At 37.2% G+C, this 12322-nt stretch overlaps 1 protein-coding gene across 1 annotated transcript in view; it reads right to left on the reverse strand.

Annotated features, from left to right (window-relative positions):
* The window catches only part of TOX3 (TOX high mobility group box family member 3), a 73261-nt gene that overhangs the window by 41088 nt on the left and 19851 nt on the right, over positions 1–12322 (reverse strand).

Here is a 12322-nt window from a genome sequence, read left to right on the forward strand (position 1 = left end):
CCTGCCTCCTAACATCCCTGTCAGGTTTGAACCTTCAGGGTGCCGCTTGTACTTCTAACAACCTACTCTACATGCTCTATTCCCTTCTGGAGAACAACAAAAGAATATACGAGCCATCTCCTCTGGAGGGAGAGCCATCAGCTGCTCGTCATGATTCGAAAAAGGAGATGGCAGCAACGCCTGTGTGACAGTAGCTGCAGTAGCCCTCTCACTGTCCAGAACCAACAACGCAGGCCGGCAGAAAGCTCAAGTGGGCAAAGCAATCACCTTGTCGGCCATCAAAAGACAATTACACATTCAAATGAGAGTGTCTGTAACCTCTTTCCACAAATGAAACGCCCTCCATTTCCTCCCTCAATCACTGCTTGCAGCAAGCTGGAACAAGCAGCCATAGCATTCTTCACCTAGCATAGTAAGAGCGCTTCACCACATTAGCAGCTTTACATTACACTCCCATTATTTTCTTTTTCAACAGTATAACAGCACTGATTTGATGATTCTGTAACAGTGAAAATGAAGAAAAAAAAAAAAAGCAAAACAATTCAATATAAATTTGCCAGTATAATGAAAAGCTTCTAACGGGATTCTGAGAGACCTCCTAGAAAGTCTGTTTACGAAGTGTATGATCACTTAGGGAAATCAGAACAGCTAAATGCACCGAAAGGCATTAAGCTTTTGGCATTAAAACTATCTCAGACACTCATGCAATTGCAGTACCTTTGTCAGGGTAGATCTACAATGTTTATCTGACAAACATCTGATGTATTGACTCTGTTTTTTCTATTGCACACAAGCTGCTTATCTGTCTTTTTTCTTTTCCAAAGTCTTTAGAATTATAAATATTGTAGACTGTCATGGTAATGTAGCAATTAAAATACACCCACATAGATTTCTTTTAGGCAGTAAGTTTTTCAACCCTTTTTCATGCTGATCAGGTCTTACATGAGTGGTTCCATACAGCTGCTAAGCACACCAGGGACTTACTCATCCAGGAAAACATTGCTGAATGCAAGTAAAGACTGCAGAATCAAACGGAAAATATGTAAGTATGATACAGAGGTTAAGATGGATTTCACTGTGATAGCCAGAAAACGACCAGAGGCTTCTTTTATAGGAACAAAATTGAGTCTTTTCATGAACAGATACTTCAGTCATGCTAAGCTGGATTTATAGCACTACAGGTTTTACTTTTCTTTATAAAGCATCCAACCTGTATCTGACTTCAAGGGAAAACAGAATATTTTCTCTTCTGTCATTATTTTACAGACTTCTACAAGTAACAAAAACAATGGTGAAAAAAATGAGAACATCTCTGGAAGTGTGGCCAAGAAAAGCTTTAATAGATGTGCAGTTTATAATTAAGACCTGGCATGAGTGCTATTTATGGGAGCTGTATTAACTTCTCAACTATATAACTGCAGGTAACCACTGATCAGGTGATCTCTGCACAACATACCGAATGCTTGTCTATGAGCTGGAACACTGATCTGAGCTCCTTCTAAATCCTATGTTCTTACATCAGCTTTAGAGCAGTTGCACCACAAGCCTTCACAACATTTTCATGGGGTGTTTGCAGGACAGGAGACAATTCCCAAGAAAGCCAACGGCAGCATTTGTTTTCACCCGAGCCAATCTATTACACTATTACACTCTATTAGAATAACTAGACTGGTATCTGTATACTTGAATTAGCATCTGAGACTCCAAATGCCTTTACCAGTACACATTGCATCTTCTTTCAAAAACCAAACAATGGATTCACTCTTACAGATGCTGAAGATTTCAGGGCCTCTGTGCTGATTCCAAGTTCAAACTTTGTCACATTTCCTTCACTGACAACATAAGCCTTAGCCGTTTTCTTTGTAGGAAAGATGCTTCTCAAGAACGAATAAATGCAGTGACAGTGAGCTTAAAAAAACTTCGCAAGTGATCTTCACATGTGCTTCTGTCTACTGCTGCTGCAGGCAGTTGCTTCTCAGCATCGAGCAACTTGGAAAGACCAGCTTCCATACATCCAGTAGTTCTCAGAACTGGCCACATGTCCACTATCTACAAATTCTCCTTGTCTGAAATGACTGCTTCCAAAAGATTAGTATCACAAGGAAACAAACTGCTCTAAACCAAGTCTCTAGGTACAGGATGGCAACGTTTTTTTTTATTTTAATATTTTACTGAACTCAGTTCCTGAATGAAGCCTAATTCCAGCAAGATTAAAACAGTTGTTTTGCCAAGCTTGGGAGCAAGAAAAACCAAAACACTAACCAGTGAATAAGAGAGGCCCAAGGCAGTTTTCCAGGAAGCTGCTGGGGAGAAAACAAACAAAACCCCAAACAAAAATAAAACAGGAGTGACTCCAGCACAGCCCACAAGATGATCCTATGTATAGCAAGAGATACAATGCTAAATGACAATCTAAGAAGGTGTGTCAGAGAAACTACCCTTAGGTCTTAGGCAGTCTGTTTAAAAACATGCAACAAAACAATCATTCCATCTGATTCTAAGCTGCTATACATACAGACAGACAGAATCTCTATATGCTAAAGACAGGGAAAAGGAAACAACAGATTTTCCAAGAAGTGGAGTCAAATCAGACATGAGGCAGATCTTCACCTCACCTAGCTGATGTTAGCTGTGGTACACTGCACCACAAGTGATGACAATGTGTTACAATAAAGTCATCTTTACCATCACCATCATCTGTCAGGCCAGAATTATTCTATAGCTCTTAATGATGAAGTGGCTCTTCAGTTCTTCAAGATTGAGTGACACAAAAGCAATCTGTAAATGTATTTGTTAAAGATCTTCAGGGAGAAACGCAACAATATTCTACATTGCCTGAGCTGGGCAATATTCTGGCTGTAATTCACCTATCTCTGAGTAGAAACTTCAGTAAGCAGTTGTACCTTGACAGCAGGCAACCCATCTTAAATTTCATTAACTTTTCTCCTACATTGCTTTCCTAACTTTATCCAGAATGCCCTTTCAAATGCAGTTCAGCCATGAACTCTATCATTTATAGTGCAGCATTGTTTGTGTCGAGTCTTTGCAGCAGGGTTATCACTACAGGTTAATGGATTTGTGTTCTGAGAAGCCATGATTAGAATAGGTTTACCAATAGTGACCTGTGTCCTGCATTATACAGTGAAAAACATATCTAGCGGCATGATTGTTATCAGCCGTCAAAAGAGATACTGAGAGCTGTGTGAACAGATAGCACTAAACTCAGATGGGTTTATTACTCTCTATAGGTATTGTGCAGCAGCTAAATTTGACATGTACAAATTGCTGAAGCAAAGATTTGTGGAATAACAGGATCTATCAATGCTAATGGCTTAGCTGAGAAAATGATGTGCAGGATTTCAAGCACAGCATGAATATGTATTTTAAATATCTGTGACACTTTAATGGACATTTTCATTAGCAGAGGTTCTAACAATGGCAAAAACCTGAAATTTCACACAAGATGTGGAGTTATTACAATAATTCTACAATGCTCTTCCTTTTTGGAGAAGACACTACAAATGAAGACCCCTTAACTCCCCTCCCAATATAGCTGTTCCAGCAGGACAAAAACAATCGCAAACGAAGGAGTAAGTTTTCAGAAAGTCTTTCTTAAGTTTTCTTGTCCTTTCTGTAAAACATTTTAAGCACTGTTCAGTACAAAGTAGTAGAAAACTGAAGCTGCCACAGCTTTTCTCTCCCTCCTTTTCATTACAATACAGGACTTGACATCAGGGAGAAAAAAAAAAGGCAGAAAATTCCTATCTTAGACTATAGAGCTGCTTGCTATACTAGCAGGGATCAGAAATAGTGACTAGGAGTGCATTTACTAGTAACTAAAACAATTTAGTACATTCAAAGTAGAAGGCCAACCAATCAGCTAGGGAACTATAAAGCTTGCTGTCAGGACAGACTGCACATACAATGCAGGCTCAGACTTTCAAAGCATTACATAGGCACAGACGCTGCCTTCCCCTGTTCAAAACTGGACTTCTACACATTGATTCTTTTACCAAACACAGTGATAATACACTCTAACACTGAACTTGTTCAGTTATGTAATGTGCATCAATACAACAAAAAGCTTGCAAGAAAAGACTTCAATGCACAGGTTCGAAATTTAAGCACTTCATAGCCTCGTGCCTAGGAAGTCATTGACTTTCATGAGAGCTTTATTTAGCATGTTTCCAGTTCCTGCAAAGGAAAGAATTCTTTCCAAGTTAAAATTCACTAAGCTTCGAACAACTTGGACTACGGCAAAGAGTGATTTCAGATAGTCTGCTCCATTCTCATTCACAAACATGGCCTCAAGAAGCCTAGATTTTGACAACTGTTTGTCTGCTCTTTCAAATACTTGCAGGCAGGCACTGTTGTGCTCCCCAGCAGTAACAATGACTACATATTCCACATCCACAGATACTGTGGTCTACACAGCAGAGTTCTAACTATGACAGTTGAAAATTCAAGTTCCTTTTTTTCCCTCCTCAATACTCAAGCCTGAATTGTCAACCGCTTATTACACTGAAAATAAAAGGAAATCAAACAAGTCACACTGCTTTTCTTCAGCAGCAGTAATCTATTTGCATCTGACACATGCTGTCCTCAGGATATCATTTCACTGAGCATCTCTTCCTCATTTAGTGTAGTAGCTTTATCTGCCATAGTTCTTGTTACAGCTTGTTTAAACTGTTCTCAGATTCCCCCCCCAACACCTAACACCTATTACACTGGTTATAATACTTCTAACATGCTGTTCTAGAAGTTGCTGCTGACCATTTCCAGGACAGTACCACTGACATTATTTTCAACAACACTTGTAGCAGCATTTCTCTTTAGAGGGAGCTCATCAAAAGGTGCTAGAAAAGGTTCTTTGTCCTCTGAATATTCTGTTAACATGGAATTTGACCAGTGTCCTCGCACAGTGAACTTAGCAGTTTTGGCCCAAAACGCCTTGCCAAGACAGTAACTCCTTGAAGCACCACCTTCCAGATTTTCTGATATGAACCTCTATTACAATGAAATAATGATCACTGGGATAATAGTGACTCCAAAATAATAACCTCAGGGAAATGCTGAAAGACTGAGCTTTTACATAACTACCCTAACTTCTCCTATTAACACAGACAAACTGCCCTGAAGGCTGTATTTTTGAAGCCCAAAAGCTGTCCTATCACTAGGCAGTGTACCAACCATCACTTGCTCAATGCGATAAGCCCATTTTACTTAAGCAAGTGCTTTCAGAATTCTGTTTCAAAGAACATTAAAGTCATTTCTGTAGTGAAAATGGTTAAGTATTATCTACAGAAAAGCATCTTCTTACATGGAAGCAGACTGTGTTAAAAAAAAAAAAAAAAAAAAAAAAAGTAATGGAGACTCTAGCATTCACTGAATTGAGGCACCAACCATAACCAGATTTTTGTTACCCAGATATGTACAGGCTGGAAAGGCATGAGGTGTTACTGACTACAAAACATGGGTTCTTTATTTTCAAAAACTCAGTTGCTATAAATAAGCTGCCTTGAAGAAAAAAAAAAAGGCCAGTAAAAGAATTTAATATAATGTGATTAAGGACACACATTTCAGTGTTTTTTCAGGAAGACACTTCATAAATGTTACTTTTTTTATAGGGCTTAGCATATTCTGAAGTCTACACAACAAAAAAATGTACACAGAAAGTTTTCAAAGGGTAATGTGTTTGTCTCTCACTGATTAAGCAAATAGTTGGTAGTTTATACATGTTTGGGGGGGGAAATTAATTTGCATCTTGTTGTACGGTAAGGTTTGTTCTTAAAAGCAAAAAAGGAAATTAAGAGCACCAAGCAACATTCCAGTCCAGTAAAAATATGAAAATCTCTATGTAACTTTTGTAACAAATCTGTATGCCTATGTAGGTTCATTTGGAGCTTTTTTAAAACAATGGTATGTGTCATTTAAGTTAGAATCAAATCTGTAAGTGTCTCTATCCCTGAGCAATAACCAACAGGAACATATTCTTGTGAATTTTTTTTATTTTTCTGGCACAAGAACTCATTCTCACATCTGTTAAGGCTGATCTGGAATCACTACTCTTGGAAGACAGATTCTTTTATTGATTTCTTGAACACGATTCCCTGAACAGTAAGAGAAGCCTCAGACACACAAATGAGGTAACCTAGGAAAACCCAACTCCTGCCAAGGGGCAGGGGGAAATACTTGTAATGCTACAGTGCAATCTCCTGAGCCCAGGGACTGGTAACCATCCTGGAGACTTTTACTGAATACAGGCCAATGCAGCTTGCAGATTTCTTCCCTGGAAGCCACTGATACACATGCAATGGTCTCAAGAGTTACCTGCAAGGTTTCTGCATCTTAGTAGAAAACAGTCCCCAGGAAAAGAATGATGGCAGAAAACTTAAAGGACTGTTGTTCCAAAGGCAAAAAAAATAAGCCAAAAGGAGAAAAGAAAAAAGTATGAAGGCTAAACCAGGCTCCAAAATTTAATGACCAGATGATATGCTAGTATTCAGCTGAGTATCATGTCAGTGAGACTAAAAAAAAGTGGCAATATTAATACTGCCTCTATTTATGTAATACTGCTAATTAGAAAATTAATTCATTTTATTTTCTTCTACTTCTGCTATGTAGCAATTGTGAAGACACCTAAAAACACCACCACAAAGGTTGAGTTAAGATGTAGTAGTCTCTTTGGAGATACCTTGCCATTTGTCTGTTCCTGAAGTGTAAGAGTGCCACATTTAAAGCTCCCTATTGTTGGCTAGATCTGCAAAACACTGTCCTATGATTCCTGTCTGCACATAACTTGTAGGCACCAGAGTTCCACAGGAGAGGCTACAGCACAGAAAGAAAGCAAGATTCACAACTGCCAAGTTTCTCTTGGATTTAGATTTTACCATGCTGTGGTCTACTTTTTACCAGGCTTTCTGCAAAACGATGGCATTGTTGGCCACTTGCAGAAACAGAAACTTTTCGAGGTATAAGCACTTAGAAAATTCCTGAGTTCCCATGGCCTTTAGGGAAAAGAACCCTGAAGCAGAGATTTTTAAAGCTCATACTTCTGGATTTAGAAGCTTTCTGTCTAGACCTCAGCCTATGGTGTAAGCTTCTAAACCATTTATGGTTTAGACGACAGAATGTTAAATGACAGAAATATTATTTGGTGAATTATTTCTTGGCATTACAGAATCAGAAGATGAAAATCACTCATAAGTAGTGACTGATTGATTTTATTCTGGTAACTCATCCAGCTGACTCAATTTAAGACTTCTTTTCGCCCCCTTTGTACAAGGATGACTGTACAACGCAGAATTTTAGTGAAAGACAGCTAATTCAGCTGTACAGATAATATTCACATGCAGCTCTAGACCTCCCCCTACACACGCATCTCAGTCCACCTGCTGCTGCTGCCTACAGTCACACTGCAGAAGGCCAAGACTGAAGATTTATATTCTCTACACATTTGCTTGATACTCTTCCACAGACACTTTTTCCATTACTCACCTTGATGATTTAAAATAGAAGTGATACTCCCTCTGCACAATGAGAGAATTTTGTAAGCAGTTTATAGAGCTCAGGGATGGCTATGGCTGCTCTCTCCAAGCCAACAAATAATGAATGTTAACACTGGTGTAAGATCACAGCCAAAGTCCAGAGCCATTTTTTCATATGGGTAAGAATTCAGAACACACTCCACACCAGAATAAAACTAGATTAAATGGTAGAAAAGCTGTTATTTTAGTCTACAAAGTGCATTAAAACATGTTTCCACTGCATACCCCTGCATAGATAGCACAGCAAAAGTCAAGGAAGTTCAATGTGAGATAATCTTTGTACATTAAACTATGACACCTGCATTATAGATGCTATTTATTTATATTGCTCATGGCACAAGTGGCAACTGATCTTGCTGAGCCTGAAGCCAGCACTGGCAGGCAGTTTTCATCTAGATGAAAGTCAAGGCTTTCCAGAGATAGAAGTTTTTGCTTCACTCCTGTGAGGTAGATAAGGTGACACTGAAATATCCAAAAGGTTGCTGAGGACAGAGGAAGGAACAGTAGAAACTGCTGTGCTGGAAAATTGCACTGCAATAGAATAAATCAAAGGAAAGCCACAAGAGTTGTATTTTTCTTATTTCCATTTTTACTAAGAGAATGAGATGGAGGCTGGCCCAGAAAAGAGACTCCAAACCATCACATAAGATATTTAAGACTTTTTTCAATTATCTTGCTTATGCTTGGCATCATTCCTCTATGACTTTATCCACAAATGAAGAGTTTAACGAATACTAACAACTTCCTTAAAGATGTGAGAAATTTGCATTGTTTTTCCTTCTGAACTGTGACTTCAAATGTATCTGTTTTGACACGATATTTGCAACTTCATTTGGAGCTAATACTCAGTGCAGAACTACTTACATTGCTCTAAATCACCAGCTGATATCTGTTTTCTTACCAAACTACCCTCACAGCAAAACAAATATTGCACAAATAATTCTCCTCCAGAAAAACAAAATAAGCAAGCAAAAAATATGCTACCTTTGCAAAAATACAGCAGATACTGGGTTATAATTAGGTTCTATTCCAAGTATTTCAATGCACACTGTTAACCTTAGACAACTGTGCATGACCCTTTTAATTAGCATGTTATCTATGCCGCAATTAATACCTTGCACTTCATACGTTATCTTCAAATTAAAACTTTTCCTGTCCAAGCATTATTAATTAACCGGTGCGATTCTACGAGGAAATAGACATCATTCAATAGAAAGTCAGTCTTTTCAACATGTTACAGCCACTGACATTGTAGAACAATTACTCAGCTGTCTTCAAACAGAAGGCCACTACCTCTAGATCATGCTGCCTTTGCACAGCATACACCAAACTCATGACATAATTGTTACATCTACAAGTTTTATTGCTGTGTTCTATGAAACATCCACCTATGGCAGCCAAGTGAAAATCTTAGTTTAAAAGAGAGAGAAAATGTAGGGTTTTTTAAAATCCTTACGACAGTCAAGAATCTTCCTCTCTGTAGTAAAGCATATAGATAAGAGCACCAATTGCAAGCAAGAAGCAATGTGATTGTTTGACCCTGAAGATACCAATATAGATGATGATCTTTTATAAGCCACTGTGCCAACTTGACTTACTGTGATGAATGAATAAATTCATAGCCTAATAGCTTGCCACAGTATGTTTGATTTGAGACAGTAGAAGAGGAAGCAATTTCAAAAGATGATTCTCCTTATGAAATACTTATAAATTCTGGAAGATTTACAGTTCTTCTAACACATATCAGATTTAATAAAAGTAAACACAAACCAGCATAAGATGCCTAGTCTCCATCAACAAATAAAGCTATCTCTCTTAACAATAAATTTCCTGTGCTTAAACTAGAAACTGTCTCATATCTGTTTAGAAGCAAATGACTCCTTAATAAGCAAAGGACTTCTTAATCTATATTGCACCAAAGGAAATTAGTTTATTTCCAAGAAAACACAAAAGGAATCAGCTGCAGAAGACTATTTTCTTTAACTGGCTTAGAAATGAAAAACCATGACCTAGAAATACATAACAGATGACAAAAGGTTTTCATCTAACTGCAGCAAACTGCGAGTTTTAGTTCACAACCACAGCCTTCAGTGTGAAAATTCAGAACAACAACAATACCCTATGGTATTGTTACCTGCATAATGATGTAAGCAGACTGCTAGTTTAATGAATTAACTTTGCGATTCCTCTTTTTAACCTAATTATTCAGGTTTTATACATCCTATATAAATTTCAATCCATGTATATATTGTTACAGTGTATCTGCTTTTAAAAAATGATCCTGGCACCAACAAAAATAGGCATTCCAAATCAAAACACCTGTGGATTGAAGAAAATTAATTTGGTCCTACTTTTTACCTCTTTATTCAACTATAATATTAAATGGAAACAAAAATGTCAATGGTGGCACAAGATGACTCATTAACATAAGCTATAATTACACAGGATGGTAGACAGTCAAACATACTGATACACATTATACATAGATATATATAGTTAACATATAACAACATATATTAGTCCCAAGATGCATAAATGGCTAGAAATGCCTGCAGTAGCACCGAAGCAAGTCTCCTGTGCTTCAGAGCACTACAAGCAGGTCCCCATATATTACAATCTCTATTTTCATAAAAAATGTCAGTGAGGGACAAGCACAATAAAAAGCTTGCCCAAGGTCATGGAGCAATGTAATAACTGAAATGGAATTGAAATCCAAATGCTCTTTTATTTTAACAAATACACAGTGTTTCTGCTGTTATAATAAAGGGTGGAAACAGAACATATGTTATTCTAAGAGAACACACTTGCTAGCTTGAAGTAATCAGGTTTCATTAAGTTTATTTAGAAAAATCTTGAACTATGTTTGGAGTCAAAGGAAAAAGAAGAACAGGACAAAAGAACTGCCACCAGGATGGTAAGGAGTGAACTAGATTTGTATCACATCCACATTCATGGGAATCAGCTGTTTTTTTTTTTAAAGGAGACAACTGTTCAAACACAAAGACTTTTACCAAAACTAACATCTTTTACATTTCTTGCCAGGAAACTCGACATCTTTCACTAGCTGTGCATAACAAAATGCAGCGGAATTCTGATGGTACCAGTTTTACATCAAATATAGTATCTATCTAAATGCATTTGCTTTAAAAAGTTACTTGAATACAATAAGCCCCAAGAAATACATTTCCTGCTGAAATTACTCCATTCCTTTCATGCCACAGGGAGAAACCCAAGCAGAATAGTCTGAATGAAACCCTACTCGCTTAAGACAAGCTCTAGGAAAGCCCAGAGTCTGAAGGTCATGTTAGTGTTGAATCACACTCATGCACATATATAACAGCCTGTTTGGATACTGATAGTTCTCAAACATCTCTACACTATAAAAATAAGGACAGTGACTTATTACAAATTGCTACAAACCAAAAATATATTTTTTAACTACTGCTTCAAAACCAAATCTATTTTAGATTGAAATGATTAGTAGCAAAAGCTGATGGAAAACAAGCTAATAATGTACTCCATATGCAACCAAGAGAACCAGTGTGGTATCTGAAGAGGTTTTTTTTTTGGCTTTCCAAAGAAAATTTCTTTAGAAGATCCGAACCATGAAACATTCAGAACCACCCAACTGTCTTCATGTTCCTTGAAAGCATAGGGTTTCATGATTCATACATTTGAATGCATTTCTCCAAATCCTCCTGTCTTAAGACATAATCATCAATGTTTTCACCACAAGAAGTGAAGACATGTTGCCTTCCCACCTCCACACCAATGATTTGTCTTTTTTTCATTGCTTAGTGAAAGAAAGCATCATTCTTACAACTCAGACTTTGAAATTCTAGACAACTGTATCACAAAATATGGAATCTTCATCTGAATAGCCAACCATGTGAGACATTGGTGCTTTTACATACCCACCTATTAATTTTTCTCCTCTCACACTGGTCACTACATACAATAACCTAGAAGCTTACAGTATCTGAAATGGACCATTGCTCAACTCTGGATGAATGATGGACATTATACATTTTTAGCTTAAAAAAATAAATTCTTTGGTTAACTTGCAACTATTACTTTGGATTTTGCTTTCCAAGGACATGCTGATTCTGAGTAAGAAATTTACAAATCTTTGTAACAAACATAGTTTTCAATTACATTCACTAAATCTTTGGTAGAAATGTGAATAGCTGCTTATGTAGATGAAGAGCACTGAATTATTAATTTAATGCTATTGAGCAAGTGTCATTAACATTGTTTGAAGGCTGGGTGAACATTAGCCTTGTTGGTAAATGACATTTTTAATATTTAGTGTTCTATAAGGACGGTTCATTTCTTTATACAGCAACAAATCTTCAGACAGTAGTTCTGTCTGGCTGCAGAAAACTACAGTTGATATCTTTTCCATATATACTTAACCTCCTACAGATTTATTTGATTCTCAATAATTACTATTCTCTGGTAAGAGGCATATGTTATTACAGCACACTGCACTCCCACAAGCTGTCCACTAAGTGTATTTTAATAAATCTCTGCCAAAGCTGTATAAATTTGATCCTGTTTAAATTTAATAAGGATCAGAATATATCAAAGCACAGATTCCCAAGGGAGAAATAGATATTTTGCATAGTTATTGAGTGCCCTATTCATAAATACAATGTGTAAGACCTAGACCATCAACCTTGAGTTAAAAAGAAAAAGAGATTAATGTGTGCAAAGCCAGCTACTTTTTAAATAACTAGTGAAATTAGTGTTTAATAAAACATTTTTCCCCATAC

Source organism: Pogoniulus pusillus, chromosome 20 (genome assembly GCF_015220805.1).
Source record: "Pogoniulus pusillus isolate bPogPus1 chromosome 20, bPogPus1.pri, whole genome shotgun sequence".
Classification (NCBI taxonomy): Eukaryota; Metazoa; Chordata; class Aves; order Piciformes; family Lybiidae; genus Pogoniulus; species Pogoniulus pusillus.